Below are 20671 nucleotides of genomic sequence, written 5' to 3'. Positions count from 1 at the left end.
TGTGTGGGGAGAGAGAGAGAGAAAAACAGAGAGAGCGTGCACGAGAGCACGTGTCTCCTCCTCTTCTTATAACAACACTAGTCCTATCAGATTAGGGCCCCAGTCTTCTGAATTTATTTAATCTTAATCACCCACCTAAAGGCCCTATCTTTAAATATAGTCACATTGAGGGTTCAGGTTTCAACACGTAACTTTTGACAGAGACACAATTCAGTCCACAGCAGGGGCTTAAAGAGTCCATCTCAGGTTGGAGGTGTCAGCACGGAGGGGCATCTGAGGCCTTGCCAGCCCTTTTCCTAAAGCAGTCATAGCCATTAAAAATGAAAGACTTTCTCGAATATTAAGGGGTGGCATGCTCTGCGATCTCTGGCTCCTATTTAGAGCACCATTATTACTATTGGATTGTGACATTAATCATGACACAAGATACATATAAAGCCTAAGGCCTTCTTTATGGTTGAGAAGCCTAGGCAACAGGCATGTTCAGTAGGAAGAGAGCCAGCCTATTTCTTTATTCATTTATTTTTAAAAGCAAGCTATATACTGGAAATATAATACTTAGGTTTTCAGATTCTTACCCAAACCACTGAAAATGCAAATTGTTTACCAGTCATGTCAGCATTCCTGGGAGAAATTTCTATTCCCTTCAATTCTGAAAATATCACTCTAAAAATGTCGAGTTAGAAGAACCCTCAGAGAAACCTATATCCTCATTTTATTCACGATGGCCTGCAGACCCCAATACATTAAGAGCCTTAATTACCATCTTGCAGCCAGTCAGAGGCAGAGGCAAGGGGCGAGCGTAGGTTCCACACAGCCTGTAGCCTTGGGAAAAACGCCCAGAGCCTCTGACGGGCTGACTTTGCCTGCAAGTCAGGCAGAGCCTCCACCACTCCATCTACACCTTTGCTTTTGGTCCTCATTTAATCAGTGCAAAGACGTTCAATGAATATGTACTCTCCACTCAACAGCGATAGACAAAAGCATAACATTCTGTCTCAAGAGGTAAACAGTCTGGTTTTAGATGTTCAGGCTAACATTCAAGAAAAGAATACAAGAGAATATACAATTTCACATAAGCAGCTAAAATCCTAGCGGGCTTCCAAAGACTACTTGGTTTCCTGAGAGTCTCTCAAGGGGCTTTGAAGTCAGATCTGGATTTGAGCTCAACTTTGTTATTAACTGGGTGACCTTAAGCACTCACTGGGCCCACTAAGCCTCAGTTTCCCCATCTGTAGAGGGGAGACTACAGTGCTGGGGACAGATCCACATGGGCTGTTGAGGTGGTCATGGTGGTTATGGTAACCACACCACTGTAGTCCCAGCTGCTGTTAAAACAGCTGCCACTGATATTCCCATTGCCATAGGGATAAAACAGCAGGAGCTTAGTTGGAGATTAGCCTCCAGCTGGCCCTCCAGGTAACCCCTGACGGCTGCTTCATTCTTACAAATAAATAACATTTCCAGTCTTCTTTATAATACTCGCTTATTTTCCCAAGGACCTAACAGGTGGGTTTTTGCGAGACCCATTTGTAGTTCCTTTGTGGTCCTCCTACACTGCACCATAAATATCCAAGCATAATTCTTCCTCCTCCTTAGTGAATTGGAGGAAAACTCATACCTTATTTTTCTACTTCTATTGTAGTGAACTTTTTCCTTATTTGAATAGAAACCGAGAGACTCTTCGGGTATGAATCCCAGCTCTGCCTCCACCCGTTGTGTAACCTTGAGCAAATGATTTCATTTCTGTGTGCCTGATTTCCTTATCTGTAAAACGGAGATAATCATATATTCATATCATATGGTGGGTGAGATCATTAAACAAGGTATTCCATAAAAAATACTTAGTATGGAGCCTGGCACATAGTACACACTCAATAACTATGAGCTATTAGTAGTAGCAGTAGTATCATCAAGACTTTTAAGAAGAGATAAAATTGCTTTATGTAGGACTACTTTGAATAAAGAAGAAATTAAAATAAGGAAGAGAATCTCAGAGCAAAATCCTCCAGGCATTAATCCATGAATGTTCTAGGCATTATGATAAACCCTAAGAAACAGAGTTACTTTGGGGCCTTTGAGCAGTTAATGGGGAAACAGAGGAACCCCCCTCCCCACATTGGTATAGTAAATGGAGGGAGGTACCTACTGGGCCAGGAGAAAGAAGGAGTAGGATGTAAGTCTTCGTGGGATGCGTTAGGGAAGTGTTGGGGGGTAGTGTGGGAGTCTTCACAGAGAAGGAAGACTTGACTTGAATTTGAAAAAATGGTTAGGAGGGGATCAGATTGAACACAGAAGCCCCAGGATGCTCTAGCCAGAAGGATTAGTGTATTTTTTTTAAAAAATTGAGGCAGAGAGAACAAGATACATTTTGGAAACAGCAAATAGTTGAATCTGCTGTAGGGCACCTGGGGGCGGAGGGTAGGAAATGAAACTGGAGATGGTAGGCAAGTATTGGTTTATGAAAAGCCCATGTACTATGCTAAAGAGTCTAGATTTTATTAAGGGAGCCAATATTCCATAAACCATATTCCCCGGATTCCTCGATATGTTAATAGCTGTTCCATTAATTAAAAAACATTCTGTGGTCCAATATATTTGAGAAATGTTTATTACAAAAATGTTAATTTTTTTTTTTTACTGTAAGATTTTCAGAGCATTAATATGTCAAGAGGAAGATATAAAATGAAGCTTTCTTAAAATGTTTGATGTGGTTTTGAAATACTTCTTATAAAGCATTTGTTAACATCTAGTTCCAGAGGACAATAAAGAATTCTGAGGAGGGAAGTAATGTATGAAAATATTTTATTTAGGATTACAAAGACAATTCTGGAAGCAAAGTGGAGATGAACTAGAGAATGTTAATGAGGGGGAGGTGTTTTTGAAGGAATATATTATTTGTTCCATAAGTATAATAATTATTCTGAAATGAGTAATAGAAATATGTCACCTAATCGAAAGGGACTGCTAATTAAAAAATAAAATATTGAATTAGTTCTTATTTAAAAAGCATGGTGGTGCTTTGCTAGCCAGTGCTACCTCCTAGAAGGAGTTCATCAATTAACTAGGTACATATTTAATAGACTTCTTTGGTTTTCCAGTTTTGCATTTGTATTTTCATAGGTTGATACGGAGACTTTGAGTTTTGTTTTTTCTTTTGTTTTGTTTTATTTGAAAGACCGGGTCTCACTCTATCGCCCAGGCTAGCATGCAGTGGCGTGATCATAGCTCATGTCAGCCTCGAACTCCTGGCCTCAAGCGATCCTCCTGCTTATGCCAACTCTAAAATGTCTAAGGCAGGATGAACACAGGCTCTCTTCCCCCTACTAACTGCACAAACATGAGCAAGTTATTTAATCTAACTGCACATTTTCTAACATATAGAGGGGAGGTCATAATTCCTGCCTTAGGGAGTTGTGTCGATAGGCTGGCATGGCCGTTCTTTGTGATCTATAAAGGACTACCTGAATGAAGACTTGAGAGACACTGCAGGAAGCTGGCACACAGTGGACCCTCCATAACATTTGCCGAACCATTTCATGTAAGTAGATCCTAGCCCTGTCTTCTAACAGCATGAAAAGGGGCACGTGCTCAATTTGTGCAATTCAGATTTTCAAATCGAGAATTGTTACCTGTTAGCTCTCCCCAGGGCTGCCACCTCCCTGTCGCATGAATGTGAGCTGTGTTTCCAGACTCCCCTCAACAACCGCCCTCCAAACTTTCCTAACTCAAAGAGGCTTCAGGAGATTCAATGCCAGTTGCCTTTGAGGTTGCAGGAGCAGGCAACTCTTTGGTTCTAATGAATCCATTGGACGGGCTTTTCTTCCCCGCATCCTTGGTCTTGGAGATCACCTTGATCTCAGCTCACCCCACGAAGCTGGAGAAGGGAAAGCACCTATGGAATGTCCTTGTGGTGTTCTAACACGTCCTTAGAATGGGGCTCCAGCCCTGTGATGTTCAGATTAGGGGGCAAAAGGGAATGGGGCAGAAAATAAGGCGATTCAGAGGCTCTGGAGAGGTCTCGGAACTACAGTTCGGCTTGAGTTCTCACTCTACCTTTTGGTGGCGCGACTGGCTACGTCAAACTCTAAACTATCAACACCTGCAGAGTTTTCTCTTCTCCAGGCCCTGCTCCATCTCAAAAGTTTCCGTCATCACCGTGGCTGCCTTTGTCTCTCTTGTCCTTTCATTTGGGTGGCTCTTTGCCAGCGATGGTAGCTCATAAAAATGACTAACAGTCATAAAATAAACCAAGTTGTTTTCCCATGCAATAGTGATTCTTTGCAGTTATTCTTCTGACGTGACAGCTAAGAACTGAAAAAAGGTGCAGTAATTGAAGTTAATTTCCCCGTTATACAGTGGTTGTTTTCCAGCGGCAATGCGTACTCTCGCCAGCAGGGGGCAGTGTTCATCTTTAAATGACGTGAGCCTGGCAGGCCCGGCTCCCAGAGCTCGCAACGCCCGGTATCCCAGGATCCCAGGCCCTCCAGAGCCCATACTGAGGTTCTTCCTACACGCACGTCTCCTGAATGCAAATCTTATGGACTGGTAAGTCTAGATTTGCTCTGAGTTCTGACATTAAACAAAAGCACTTCCATAAAACGGAATGACGGGGACTTTATGGCAGCATGCAGCGTTATTTTCATTGTGAATAATGTTTTAAGCATTTCGGGGTGTTGGGATGGTCACAGAGTAATTGAAAATCACTCTAGAATTATCATAGCTGCTAAACTGGGTTTTTTGTTTTGGTTTGGTTTTGATTGTTGTAGTCATCCTGAGGCTGTTCGAATAAGCAAGGGAGGAATGAAACAACTTTCTCCCAATTAGCCAAAGCCCTGTACCGAGGCCTCTGTTCTTTCACATAAGCATACTCTAGCTTCCCAGAACAGAAGTGAGTTGTCTACAGTGTGGTGACTTGGATTTTGAATGAAAAAACTAGAATCACACTATGTTGGAGGTCAACTTTTAACCAACGAATAGATAAGCCCAATATAATCTAAGTCTTACCCGTAAAGCCCCTTCTGAAAGTAAAAAGTTTGCAGCACACATTTGCGCGCATCCTTGTAGTTTTAGCCCCCTGTTGATAAGAGCACCCCGATTCCGAAGTGGTAGAGGGTAGGGAAAGAGGAAGGGATATCTCCTCTCCAGTGGCCTTGAGGCAGGAACCAGTATTCAAGAATGTGGGTGAAGCCAAATGATTAAAATAGCCACACTGCTTCAAACTTTGAAATCTTACTGAAAACACAGTCTTCATTTTATTTCAATGAGAGGCACACACTTTAAGGAAACATGTAACATTATTTTTCCAGGTTCTTGAAGAATTTTGCGTTTCTTCCTTCCTCCTGAGACATGGTTTCTAGTAATTTTCCCATACAATTTGGGCTTCCTGTGACCGAGAGTTTATTGCAACGCCTGACACATTTTATGGCGCTGTTACGAAATTTAACTGAAATACATGAGAATGGTGTGTTTACAAAGGTTGTGCAATCCTCTGAGTTAATAGAAACAAAGTTCCTTTGGAAGAGTTAAGTGGGTCTTAAGCTATAGTACTGAGAGAGGGGGAGAGGGATAGAGAGAGAGAGGAGGAAATTTAGCCCTTACAGTCTTCACCTTTGCTTCATTCCATCGTTATTTGCTTTTCTCTTTACCATCATTGATAGTTGAATTCAGTGTTCACACCAAAGCGGCTGTGTATGGAAACGGGCTTTCTTAAGAGTTAAGGAATTTAAAGCACTGAGATTTTGGACTTTGGGAAACATAAAGTGAATCATTTGACCTTGAATTGTGTATCACAATCCCCTGTTTCCGCATAAAGACTGCATATGTACATGTTTAATGAAAAAGACCCTTAAGGTTTGTAAGGGAAAAAAAAGCAACACCCTAGATTTATATATTCCACTAAACATGATCTTCACAGGCTAATTAGTTAGTAATTTCACCCTTGCTTGTAATATAAACCATTTTATGATCAATAATAATAAAATCTATGTAAACCAGGCTCTTTATTAATAAACATGATGTGCTTCTGGCTTTCAAATAAAATAATGCTTTACGTGCTTTCCTCTCTATCATGCCTAGACTAATCACACAGTAAAAATCAAACAACTAAAACAGTAGTTTTTATCTCATGCCGTAGAAAAACAATACAGAGATCACGTCAAGAGCTTCTGAATGAGCCATGAACTACAGAAGGCTGGGATGGGGGAGAGAAACCCAAATCTTTCTTTCAGTGTATGGTATCGAGAAACTTTTAGGCTCTTAAAATGATTCAAAATACGGTTTTGAATAATGAGCAGACATCTGTGGAATTGCAGGTGAGGGAAATGACTGAGAATCCCGTTTTTATCAGCTGCCCCAACCTGTGAGAACCCAGTGAAGCAGTTAATGGGGAGGCTCCATGAACCTGTGCTGTGAAGCAGCTGTGGTCACTGAGGCAGCTTCCCCAACAGACAGGAAGAAACAGGAAACCTTACGTCTCAGCTCTAAGTATCATACAAACGTCTTCTAACTGAAACGCTCCTAATTGTGGAATTTACATTATTCTAGCTACCACCAATAATAGGTCACACCCAGGCAGGACCAACTACATGACATACAGGGACCACTGCAAAATGAAATGCGGAGTTCTTTAATCACGTTATTCAGCATTTCAAAACGATGACAGCAGAGCATTAAACCAAGCGTGGGGCCTTATAAGTGTGGGCCCTATGAGCCTATGAAGCCAGCTCTGTGCCCAGGAGACACAGTGGCCCCAGGCCTGACACATAAAATTAATTTTCTCTGCACATTTCATCTCTCTAAAAGATTGTTTTAGTTAACACAAGAAGAGTTCTGGTCATTTTAGCACCACTATGAAAGTTTTCAAAAGGATAATTCCAGGTAACCTTTCTGTTGATATATCTAGTATACCTATGAGTATTTGGAGAACTCTGGAAAAATAAAATATTTATTGACAAATGAAAAATGTCTTTGCTAGGAAATATATGATTTCAAATTTAAAAGTATCCAAGGCAATCTGGGAAATTCTATTCATACTATGAAGGCTCCTATCTGAAATTTCCTTTTGTTAGATAATGATAAAAATAATGGCTAACATTCATTGTTTATTAAGTGCTTTATATGTATTAACCTATTGATCCACCAAACAACCCAATCCTTTAAGATGGATAGTATTATGCCCAAATTATAGACTGGAGGCAGAGAGTGATTAGTTAAGTCACTCAAAGTCACAAAGATGATAAGTGACAGACATGAGATTTGGTCCAAGGTAATTGTTTCCAGAGTTCTTGCTCTTAACCACATCACAGCTCTCAGACAAGGTGGAGCTCACAGAGAGTAAGGTTGCTGTTTTGGAAATTTATTCCACGATACTTCAGGCACTGTGGCTCAGCAGTCTGGCAGTCAATGGCTTTCTGCCAGTCTCTCCTGTTTCCCTGTGTCCACTGTGGTCCGCATTCATTCCACGATGGGACAGTTTGGGCAACAGGGGGGCCCCAAGATGACTGCTTTGAACTGAAATAATCAGTTCAATCAAACAACCCTTCAGCCTAGTCAAATAACCAGTTCAACTGTGTATTGGTTTGACTGGGTTGGTTGGTGCCTGAACTCAGTGTATGGGTAGCTGAGTCTTTTGAGGCTGTGTAGACACTCACAGTTGTAGACTGAAGTGATACCACTACTGTGATGCCGAATGACACGAATCAAGTTCTTCCTGTAAAAACCAACATCACCAGGCTTGACTCTGTGGGAAGGGGATTTGCTTCTTCTCTAATTGAATCTAAGCATGTTAAAATATTGTTTTTCCTCGGTGAAGGCAGTTTAATGGATCGAATAATGGACTGAATTAGCAATACAGAGGTAAAGACAAAATATGAGACAGAAGGCATACTGTTATTTCTACCTTTAAGGGAGAATTCTGCAGGTAGCGTTTGAGAAGATTTTCTTCTATCTAGAAAGTCAAGGTTAGCATCCACATTGTGAGTTCTAACAAGCAAGTCAGGCATCTCCCATAACTCTGGAAGTACCGGTTGGAGGCCAGAGTGCAAACTGTATTTGTTTAAGGTTGACTAAGGCAAGTAAATGATCCAAGGAAGCTCATGGAGACATTGAAGGGCAGGCAATTGAAAACCTGAGGCATGTTTTTAAGAGTCAGGTTGATAGCCTCTTTGCTCTGTAAAGATCTGAAGATGCGTCCACTTAACCTGCACCCATCTCTTTATCACTGTTAAATATTTACAGATAAATGTTTACGTGCCTGGAAGCTGGGAGAGCTTTGCTTATCAGAAAGCCAGTTTTAAAAGGCACTTAATGCTGGAGTTGATGGGCTGATGAAAATGCCCTCTGTCCCATTTACTTCCCAATAGTCACAAAGCTAATTGGGGTTGGCATAGGCTATTCTGACTTTGCTGGGAAGAAAATCTTGAAACATTTTCAAAGAATTCATAGCTGTAAAAGGAAAGGCTATTAGAGGGTAGTGTACGTAGACAAATGATAGATTTGTCCGCTGTTGTATGTGAGTCTTTGATTGAGGGAAAACTAGATGCTAGTTATTCTGGCTCTGCTGTATTCATTCACAAATACGCAACAGATATTTACCAAGTGCCTTCTTTTTGCCTGGTGTCATGCTAGAAATTATGATAGAGCTGTGAATATGGCAGACAAGAGCACTGCCTTCACAAAGACACAGTCTTAGTGTGAGAAGAACACAGCTATGGCGTCTGTATACCATGTGCTCGCTCACCACGAAACATGAAAAGACAAGCAAGAACTCTTCCACTTGGGCATTTTCTGATTTCTTTGCCCGTTTCTATAAAAGCAGCTTTTTACCTGATGACAGATGGAAATGCTTCTTGCCCACCACTAAAGATATGTCTAGGAAAAAATCAAGGAAGCATGGAATAGGACCCCATACTAATTTAAGCTGTAAACTTTAATTTGTTATACACATGTAAAAAAAAGCAGGGTAATATTCACTATTGTATAAATCAAACCGACCGTTTACCCTGTAAAATATTTTTATGCACAATGGATCTCATAAAGCAGAACACAGAGTCTGTTTCACTAATGTTGCTGCGCTTGTACCAAAGCACAGCATAAATGATGTGGCATGGAAAGAGTTTCTTCTTCCCTCTCCACCATTTGGGAAATTGAATGATCAAAGTCGGGACCATGTTCTTCAACCCTAGAGCCGATTGTCTTTTACAAATCGAGCCTTTCATAGAATTCTGTGTTGGTAGCCACTAGGATAATCTCATATTTAGGACTGATTTCCCTGAGAAATAATTTTTGTTTTGTTTTGATTTTTTCTTCTGAAGGTAGTGGCTTTATTTGTTTGACTCTCAAGGGGGCTTAAGAACCTTCTAGTCTTCTGAAGCCTTGATATGCGTTTTAAGACACCTTTGTGGTTAGTACCTGGAAGAATAAATGACCAAACAGAGTTTTTGTCTTGGCCTCTTTTCTCCAACTCTGTCAGACATGTGGGGTTTGGCAAATCCCTTTAGCACATTTTGCCAGCCACTTTCCCCATAATTTTTTAAACCCATGTATGTTTCAAGAGAAATTTAATCTACATGTCTCTGATTCATTTACACTTAGCTCATCAGAATGTTATTTTGCTGGAGTTCTTTCATTGTCTGGGAGATCAGTGAATCCCCTTAGCAAACTCTACCCTTTTTCTTTCACAATTTCTGAGAATAAACAAAATCTGAACTTTATAATTCTGTATTCTCGGGAACCATTCTGGGCGCTGTTTGAAATACCAGCATGTTCACTGCCTTTGGTGATCGTGTGTCATTTAAATTTGTTGGGTCCAGAGTAATAATAATTTACAAATTTGATTTAAACATAACTTTTGAGACTTACTGATTTAAAGATATTTAAAGATAACTTATTGACTCTAAAGGAAAAGTTTCTGAAAAACGGGATATTTAGATAATTTTGATAATCTCCAAATATCCTGCCTACTATAAAATCATTAGTAATTGATTCAAAATATTGTTTGACTCCACTTGAAATTGATTCATTCAAAATCCTAGAGTTAAAGAAAGTAAAAAAGTTGGAAGCCTTTTTTCTCTAAAGGTACCTTAAATTTGCTTCTAAGAATCACTGCAGTACACATTGTATGTTGTACAAAGCAAAATGGTTAATCTGTCTCTTAAAAAGCAATTTCAGCATCCACCCGCAATGCTGTATGAGCTGCTAGAGACTCTTTGGCTCAGAGTCAGAAATCCGGCTTTCCAGACCTGCCTTCCACTGCCTACGTTTTTGTGTGACTGGAAGATAATTTGTAAACACCCTCTAGATCTTACCTCATGTAAAATTCAGGAAACAAGGCTTGCCCTACTTATTTGAAGGTATTTTTCGGGATAAAATGAAATAATAAATTAACAGAACTTTATAATCCTTATGTTTGAAGCATACTTCCCAATGGCACCTCTCAAACTATTTTTGGTGGAAGACAGTTTTTTTTTCCCCCTTCAATCCATTGTGGGCTGAAATCTTTATAAAATGCAATAAAAATGAACTGCCAAAAAAAGAAATTAAAAAGACAAAAATATAAGTGAAATGAAAAAAAATTAGACCCAATAAACATAAAATGTTAAATTGATATAAAGGTTTCTAAATGCTTTGCTTAAATTTAATTTCCATCTTGTCATGTATGTGTAACATACAGCTTGTGGACTGGCGCAGATCTGCGGACCACACTTTGAGTAGCTGTGCTTCTGCATACGGGGCAGGGAGAACTTGCCTGTTGTTATTGTCCTAAGCATATTCTTCTTTCAGCACCTGACACTGATGATTTCTAATTCCATGTCATGTGGTTTGAACTGCCACCTCTCTTCCTGCTTTCCTAGATACAGTAGCTCCACTGATGAGACATCGTTCTGAATATTTCACATTTAGATTTCCAGTGATGCTCTTTTGGGCCTTATGCCTTGGCAATATTTGATTCTGCTAGCTCCCTTACCTAATACCCATAACTTAACTTCTCAGGCATCTCTCTTCTCTCTATTCCTGTTTCTACCCTTCTGGGCAGGTCTTAGTGCTTGGACCATTACCAGCCTCTGTCCAGTCTATGGTAATACTCTTCACACTGTGGTTGAATTGACATTCTTCAGCTACATCCCTAAATATATCAATCCTTTGCTCACAAATCTTCTAAGGTGTAGCAAATGAGCACTGCCTGGCTTATGTTTTCTTGCTGATTGGTCTCTTCTCATGCTCTCCTCCCAGTTTAAACTATCTCCAGCCTCAGTATCCCGTCATATGCATCCTCCCCATCATTCTGTGCTTATGCCAAACACCATCTTCTCCGTGAAGCCTCTTTGGGGGATATGTTCTGTCCTTCCCTGTAATAGCCTGTACCTCTCAGCTGACACAGATGTTCTTCTGTCCAGCTCTACGGTGCTTTGTAGGTTAGAATAAATAATTTCCCTCTCTTCTTCTCCACCCCCGCCCCAACTCAATTGTGAACAAATTGAAGTTAGGAGTCATGCTAGACTTTTAAATAAAAAAGGGTTATTATTAGTTATGGAATGGAATATACATTCTCTTTGCCATAAAAAAGAATGTTCAAGTAATATGGAGAGAGTTAATTGTCCCTAGGTCACTTATCCTAATCTCAATCTCTTGGGTAACCATGATCATGGGTTCAGTGGGTTAGGGTGCATTATTCGACACCTTTTCCTTTTTTATATATTTTCATGTGTAACTACTGAAATATCTTTATTTTGTGTGTACATGTCAGGAGATCTATGTGTTGGCTTTTAGTATTTTTGTTCTGCAACTATTTTTGTTTTTCATTCAGTGACATGTCCTGGAGATCTTTTTATGTCAATACGCATAGATCTACCTCATTTTATGACTGCCCTATGGCATTCCAGGAAGAGATGTACCTGAGTTCATTTTGCCTATTGATGGATATCAGAATCATTTCTACTTTTTTGTTATTACAATATCAGAATTATTTCTAATTTTTTATGCCAATGTCTGTCTTTTCTAGAATTTAGTACAATGCCTCTCCCATATGAATGCTTGATAAATACTTGTGGAATTGAACAAACCGGGGAGTTCCCAAGACATGTTAACTTTCATAGTTCCTTGAGGTGATCTATAGAAATTTCCTGGAGGACAACCCATATTTGGACTTCACAGTTAGAGTGAAATGTGAAGAACATGAAAGAGAGTTTCAAGGAGGTGAATGAAGATTAGAGAAGTAGAAAAGAAGGCCTAGGAAAAAAGGCCAAAAGGAGGCTGAGAGTGAACTTGATAATATTCTTTCCATATGAAGATCAATGTTCTCTCTCTACAGTGACAGAAGCAGTAGAGAACTGTGAACATGTTAAATTGGATTTGGTGTGAGGATGATTAGACCTAGGATAATTGTGGATTTCCCTCCTGGAGTCTTTGAAAAAACAAAAATTGTTTCTCCTTTTTAAGAAACAGTGTAACAGTAGTCTTATCTGATAGCACAGAGCTAGAATAGATGACTTCTCCTAGGGGATTTTTCCTGCTAGAGAATTTATTAGCTCTGAATTCTCTCTTTCAACCCTTACCTATTGTAATCTGTTCAGCAAACTCAAAGTTCCTAGGGGGCACAACTGTTATGTTAATGATGAGTGAAATGTGAGGGTGCAAGTCATCTATCTAATTACATTGTTCCTAACTTCAATTTCTTCACCTTTTAACCGTCTTTCCTTGGAAGTAAATTCTCTCAATTGGGTTGGTCATTGAAGTATGCCATTAAACATTTTGTTTTTTAATTTTACTTTAAGTTCTGGGATACATGTGCAGAATGTGCAGGTTTGTTACATAGGTATACATGTGCCATGATGGTTTGCTGCACCTATCAACCCGTCATCTGGGTTTTAAGCCCCACATGCATTAGGTATTTGTCCTAATTCTCTTTCTCCCCTTTGCTCCAACCCCCCGACAGGCCCTGGTATGTGATGTTCCTGTCCCTGTGTCCACGTGATCTCATTGTTCAACTCCCACTTATGAATGAGAACATGTGGTGTTTGGTTTTCTGTTCTTGTGTTAGTTTGCTGAGAATGATGGTTTCCAGCTTCATCCATGTCCCTGCAAAGGGCATGAACTCATTCCTTGTTATGACTACATAGTATTCCATGGTGTGCCACATTTTCTTTATCCAGTCTATTATTGATGGGCATTTGGGTTAGTTCCAAGTCTTTGCTATTATAAATGGTGCTGCAATAAACATACATGTGCACGCGCCTCTATAGTAGAATGATTTATAATTCTTTGGGTATATACCCAATAATGGGATTACTAGGTCAAATGGCATTCCTGGTTCTAGATCCTTGAGGAATTGCCACACTATCTTCCGCAATGGTTGAACCAACTTACACACCCACCAACAGTGTAAAAGTGTTCCTATTTCTCCACATCCTTGCCGGCATCTCTTGTTTCCTGACTTTTTAATGATCGTCATTATAACTGGCATAAGATGGTATCTCATTGTGGTTTTGATTTGCATTTCTCTAATGACCAGTGATGATGAGCTTTTTTTTCATATGTTTGTTGGCTGCATAAATGTCTTCTTTTGAGAGGTGTCTGTTCATATCCTTTGCCCACTTTTTGATGGGGTTATTTTTTTTTTTTTTTTTTTTGTAAATTTGTTTAAGTTCCTTGTAGATTCTGGATATTAGAGCTTTGTCAGGTGGATAGATTGCAAAAATTTTCTCCTATTCTATAGATTGCCTATTCACCCTGATTATAGTTTCTTTTGCTGTACAGAAGCTCTGTAGTTTAATTAGATCTCATTTGTCACTTTTTGCTTTTGTTGCAATTGCTTTTGGTATTTTCTTCATGAAATCTTTGTCCATGCCTATGTCCTGAATGGTATTGCCTAGGTTTTCTTCTAGGGTTTCTATGGTTTGGGGTTTTACATTTAAGTCTTTAGTGCATTTTAAGTTAATTTTCATATAAGATATAAGGAAGGGGTCCAGTTTCAGTTTTCTGCATATGAATAGCCAGTTTTCCCAGCACCATTTATTAAATAGCGAATCCTTTCCCTATTGGTTGTTCTTGTCAGGTTTGTTGAAGATCAGATGGTTGTAGATGTGTGGTATTATTTCTGAGGCCTCTGTTCTATTCCATTGGTCTATATAACTGTTTTGGTACCAGTAACATGCTGCTTTGGTTACTGTAGCCTTGTAGTATAGTTTGAAGTTGGGTAGTGTGATGCCTCCAGCTTTGTTCTTTTTGCTTAGGATTGTCTTGGCTATACGGGCTCTCTTTTGGTTCCATATAAAATTTAAAGTAGTTTTTTTCTAATTCTGTGAAGAAAGTCAATGGTAGCTTGATGGGACTAGCATTGAATTTATAAATTACTTCGGGCAGTATGGCCATTTTCACTCTTGATTCTTCCTATCCATGAGCATGGAATTTTTTTCTGTTTGTTTGCATCCTATAATATTTCCTTGAGCAGTGATTTGTAGATCTCCTTGAAGAGGTCCTTCACATCCCTTGTAAATTGTATTCCTAGGTATTTTATTCTCTCTGTAGCAACTGTGAATGGGAGGTCACTCATGATTTGGCTCTCTGTTTGTCTCTTATTGGTGCATAGAAATGCTTGTGATTTTTGCACATTGATTTTGAACCCTGAGACTTTGCTGAAGTTGCTTATCAGCTTAAGGAGTTTTTGGTCTGAGATGCTGGGGTTTTCTAAATATACAACGATGTCATCTGCAGAGACTATTTGACTTCCTCTCTTCCTATTTGAATACCCTTTATTTCTTTTTCTTGCCTGATTGCCCTCGCCAGAACTTCCAATACTATGTTGAATAGGAGTGGTGAGAGAGGGCATCCTTGTTGGAAGTCTGCCATTTATTCTTCCATCTTTATTTAAGTTACAATGCCATCAGCATCAGTGGCTTGAGTAAGGAATGGACTTTAGAGATACATACTCACATGTTGAACCTATGTCTTTTAAAAGATTATGTGTGTTATGTTCTGTATTCAGCTTTTTATTTCCCAAATGTCATGTATTCCATCATCTCATCGCAGAGTAGCTGACTAGGAGGAAGTGAAGCTCATTCCCTCAGTGGCCCTGGCTCTTTGCCTCAGCCCTTAGTGTTGTGTAGTAGACCCGTATTTTTGACAACAGCTGCTGCTTCATGCTTTTTCATCTTAGTCCTTCCCTGATTATCTGGCAGGACAAACTGCATCCTGGGGTTTGCACTTTTAGCCCTTTGTGCCTAAAGCTGTTGGAAACCTGGGAAATAGCACATATTAATCATTCATGTCCTGATATTCATTTATTGTCATTCTGAGTATTGCAGCTCATAGGCTTTGATTTAGGCACAAATGTCCTTTTTTTTTTTTTTTTTTTTTTTCCTGAGACGGAGTCTCGCTCGGTCGCTCAGGCTGGAGTGCAGTGGCGCCCTCTTGGCTCACTGCAAGCTCTGCCTCCCGCATTCACACCATTCTCCTGCCTCAGCCTCCTGAGTAACTGGGACTACAGGCGCCCACCACCATGCCTGGCTAATTTTTTTTTTTTTTTTTTTTAGCAGAGACAGGGTTTCACCCTGTTAGCCAGGATGGTCTCGATCTCCTGACCTCGTGATCCACCCACCTCGCCCTCCAAAGTGCTGGGATTACAGGTGCGAGCCACCGCGACTGACCCCAAATGTTCTTTTAAGGAAGCAAATGATTTGTGGCTCCAAGGAGGAATCAGTACACGCTCAATGTGATCAAATGATAGCTCAAGTTCCACTGCCTTCATGGTAGCAACTCCTCCTAGCTATAATACCCACTTTTCCTTGTGCTTGTTTCCCTTTCTCCTGCTTTACATTGTCTGAAGAGCAACCCTGGTATAAATTTTTTAAAGTAAAAGTGGTAAATTTCATTCTGAGTTTTCCCTTAGAAACAATGTTACGAGGCCAGGCACGGTGGCTCACGCCTGTAATCCCAGAGTTTTGGGAGACTTAAGCGGGTGGATCACAAGGTCAGGAGATCGAGACCATCCTGGCTAACACAGTGAAACCCCATCTCTACTAAAAATACAAAAAAAAAAAAAAAAATTAGCTGGGCATGGTGGCGGGAGCCTGTAGTCCCAGCTACTCAGGAGGCTGAGGCAGGAGAGTGGTGTGAACCGGGAATGGAGGTTGTGGTGAGCCGAGATCATGCCACTGCACTCCAGCCTGGAGGACAGAGCAAGATCCTGTATCCAAAAAAAAAAAAAAAAAAAAATTGTTACATGGAAGTTTTGATTTGTAGTTGATGCACAACTTTAAAAAATTACCTTAAAATCTCTTTCTAATAGATTGTAAGTGATTTATAGTAGAGTATGGGGGAAGGCAGAATTAGAATCTTGATAGCTGATACTAGAACTCTTCTTCAACTGAGAACTGTCCCTAAAAGGAAATCAGTTTAAATCAGTTAATAAGATCCCAGGATAAAAAGTGAGCCCCTGAGGGCAGGGCTTGCTGAAGGAGGAAAGAAAATAGAAAATGAACTTGGTCTTCCAAGAAATAAATAGGAATGGGAGTGTGGCAGTTAAAGGGAAATGAGAGAGATGCCAGCCAAGTCACATGGGTATGTGGGTGAAGAATTTAAGAACAGGAATTTCTTATATTTGATTTAAATGGGTTGCCTTTATATGTTCAACCCCTTCATTATTAACAATTCAATAAAATCCATTATGTATGTAAAAGTCCTTTGAGAGTGATTATTTTTAATTGAGGAACTAGGCCAAATTCTGTTTCTGGACTGATAAGGCAAGGGATGGGGAGGATCCGAGATGGCTGATTAGAAGCAGCTCCAGTCTGTGGCTCCCACTGAGAACAAAAACTGCAAGTGAATCCTACCCCTTCAGCTGAGGTATCCAGGTTCTCTCACTGGGACTGACAAGGCAGTTAGCACAACCCACAGAGAGTGAGGAAAAGTAGGGTGAGCAACCACCCAGCTGGGAGCCTTATAGGGTAAGGGAAACTCCCATCCCCAGCCAAAGGAGGTGGTGGGTGACTGTGCTACCCTGTTAGGGAAACCACACTTTTGCCACAGATCTGTGCAACCCATGGATCAGGAGATCCCCTTGTGAGTCCACACCACCAGGGCCTTGGGTCCCAAGCACAGAGCCGTGCAGACTTTTGGTGGCCCCTCACGCGTGCTGGAGACTGCCTAAAACGACCAAGTTCCCTGGGGGAGGGGAGGCTGCCATCGCTGCAACCCCAGTGGACTGTTTTCACCTGCTGGTGCCGGGGGGACTGGGCAGTTTGGACCAGAAGGAATTCCCACAGTGCAGCACAGCGGTTGTGACAGATTGTGACCAGACTGCTTCTTTAGGTAGGACCTGGATCCATTCCTCCTCACCAGTGGGGCCTCCCTTTGGGAATTTCAGCCACTCCAGCCAGGGGTTTACAGACAAAGCTCTGATTTCCCTTGGACAGAGCCCCTGTGGGGAGGGGTGGCCATGGTTTCTGGTTCAGGGGACTTAGTGTTTTCCTCTGCTGGCTCTGAGGAATCCAGGCAGTCTGGACAACTGGGATTCCCTCAGCACAGCACATCCCCTCTGTCAAGGGGCAGCCAAAATGCTTCATTAAGTGGGTTCTGGATCCCATGCCTCCCTACTGGGTGAGACCTCCCAACAGAGGTTGCCAAACACCTTATACAGGAGTGTTCCCAAATCAGCTTGGTTCCTCTCTGGGACAGAGATCCCAGAGGAAGGATAAGGAAGCCATCTTTGCTGTTCTGAAGCCTCCATTGGTGATACCTCCAGGTGCAGGAGGGGCCCAGGTGAATAGGGTCTGCAGTGGAGCCCCAGCAAACCACAGCAGCCCTCTGGAAGAGGAGCCTGACTTTTAAAAGAGAAACAAACAAACAGAAAGCAACAACCACAACAACATCAACAAAAAAGAACCCACAAAAATCCCATCAAAATGTCAGCAGCCTTAAAGATCAAAGGTAGATAAATCTATGAAGATGAGAAAAAATTAGTGCAAAAACGCGGACAAATCAAAAAGTCAGAATACCTCTTCTCCTCCAAATGATTGCAACACCTCTCCAGCAAGGGCACAGAACTGGGCTGAGGCTGAGATGGATTAATTGACAGAAGTAGACTTCACAAGGTAGGTAATAGTGAACTTCACTGAGCTAAAGGGGTATGTTCTAACCCAATGCAAAGAAGCTGAGAACCATGATAAAACATTACAGGAGCTGTTAACCAGAATAACCATTTTAGAGAGGAACATAAATGACCTGATGGAGCTGAAAAGCACAACACGAGAACATCACAATGCAACCACAAGTATCAATAGCTGAATAGACCAAGCAGAGGAGAGAATCTCAGAGCTTGAAGACCATCTAGCTGAAATAAGACAGGCAGACAAAATTAGAGAACAATGAATAAAAAGGAACAAACAAAACCTCCGAGAATTATGGGATTATATAAAAAGACCTAACCTATGAATGATTGGGGTACCTAAAAGAGATTGGGAGAATGGAAGCAAATTGGAAAACATACTTCAGGATATCCTCCAGGAGCACTTCCCCAGCCTAGCAAGACAGGCCAACATTCAAATTCAGGAAATCCAGAGAACCCCACTAAGATACTGTATGAGAAGATCAACCTAAAGACACATAATCATCGGATTTTCCAAGGTCAAAATGAAGGAAAAAATGTCAAGGGCAGTCAGAGAGAAAGGCCAGGTCACCTACAAAGGGAATCCCATCAAACTAACAGTGAACCTCTCAGCAGAAACCCTACAAGCTAGAAGAGATTGGAGGACAATATTCAACATTCTTAAAGAAAAGAATTTCCAACCCAGAATTTCATATCTGGCCAAACTAAGTTTCATAAGCAAAAGATAAACAAAGTCATTTTCAGACAAGCAAATATTGAGGGAATTCATCACCACCAGGCCTGCCTTGCAAGAGCTCCTGAAGGAAGCATTGAATATGGAAAGAAAAAAACTGTTACCAGCCTCTACGCAAACACACTGAAGTACACAGACCAATGACCCTATGAAACAACTACATTAACAAGTCTGCAAAATAACTAGCCAGCATCATGATGACAGTATCAAATTCACATATAACAATATTAACTTTCAATGTAAATGGGCTAAATGTCCCAATTAAAAGACACAGAATGGCAAGCTGGATAAAGAGTCAAGACCCATTGGTGTACTATATTCAAGAGACCCATCTCACTTGCAAAGACACAGATAGGTTCAAAAGAAAAGGATGAAGGAAAATTTATCAAACAAATGGAAAGCAGAAAAAAACAGGGGTTGCAATCCTAGTTTCTGACAAAAAGACTTTAAACCAACAAAGATCAAAAGAGACAAAGAAGGGTGTTACATAGTGGTAAAGGGTTCAATTCAACAAGAAGAGCTAACTATCCTCTCTATATATATATATATGCATCCAATACAGGAGCACCCAGATTCATTAAAACAAGTTCTTAGAGACCTACAAAGAGACTTAGACTCCCACACAATAATAGTAAAACACTTTAACACCTTGTTGTCAATATTAGATCATCAAGAAAAAAATTTTTTAAAGATATTCGGGACTTGAACTCAGCTGTGGATCAAGTGGACCTGATGGAAATCTACAGGACTCTCCACCCCAAAATAACAGAATATACACAATCTTCTTGCTGCTACATGGCACTTACTCTAAAATTGATCACATAATTGGAAATAAAACACTCCTCAGCAAATGCAAAATAACTGAAATCATAACAAACTATCTGTCAGACAACAGAGCAACTAAATTAGAACTCAAGATTAAGAAACTCACAGAAGACCACACAACTACATGGAAATTGAACAAACTGCTCCTGAATGACTCCTGGGTAAATAATGAAATTAAGGCGTAAAACAAGAAGTTCTTTTAAACTAGTGAGAACAAGGAGACAACATACCAGAATCTCTGGGACGTAGCTAAAGCAGTGTTAAGAGGGAAATTTATAGCACTAAATGACCATATCAAAAAACTAGAAAGATCTCAAATCAACATCCTAACATCACAACTAAAAGAACTAGAGAACCAAGAGCAAACAAACCCCAAAGCTAGCAGAGGACAAGAAATAACTAAGATCAGAGTGAAACTGAAGGAGAGAGACATGAAAAACCCTTAAAAAATGAACGAATCCAGGAGCTGGGTTTTTTGAAAACATTAATAAAATATATAGATCATTAACTAGATTAATAAAAAAGAAAAGAGAGAAGAATCAAATAGACACAATAAAAAATGATAAAGGGGATATCACCACTGGCCCACAGAAATACATACAACCATTAGAGAATACTATAAACACCTCTATGCAGATACATTAGAAAATCTAAAAGAAATGGATATATTCCTGGACACATACACCCTCCCTAGACTGAACCAGGAAGAAGTTGAATTCCTGAATAGACCAATAACAAGTTCTGAAATTGAGGTAATAATAAATAGCCTACCAACCATAAAAAGCCCAGGACCAGATGGACTCACAGCTAAATTCTGCCAGAGGTACAGAGGAGCTGGTACCGTTTCTTCTGAAACTATTCCAAACAATTGAAAAGGAGGGACTCATCCCTAACTCATTTTATGGGACCAGCATCATCATGATACCAAAACCTGGCAGAGATACAACAAAAAAAAGAAAACTTCAGGCTGATATCCCTGACGAACATCAATGCAAAAATCCTCAGTAAAA

The sequence above is a fragment of the Theropithecus gelada genome, chromosome 12, assembly GCF_003255815.1.
Source record: "Theropithecus gelada isolate Dixy chromosome 12, Tgel_1.0, whole genome shotgun sequence".
NCBI classification, from domain to species: Eukaryota; Metazoa; Chordata; class Mammalia; order Primates; family Cercopithecidae; genus Theropithecus; species Theropithecus gelada.
Note: the sequence above shows the minus strand (reverse complement) of the source record.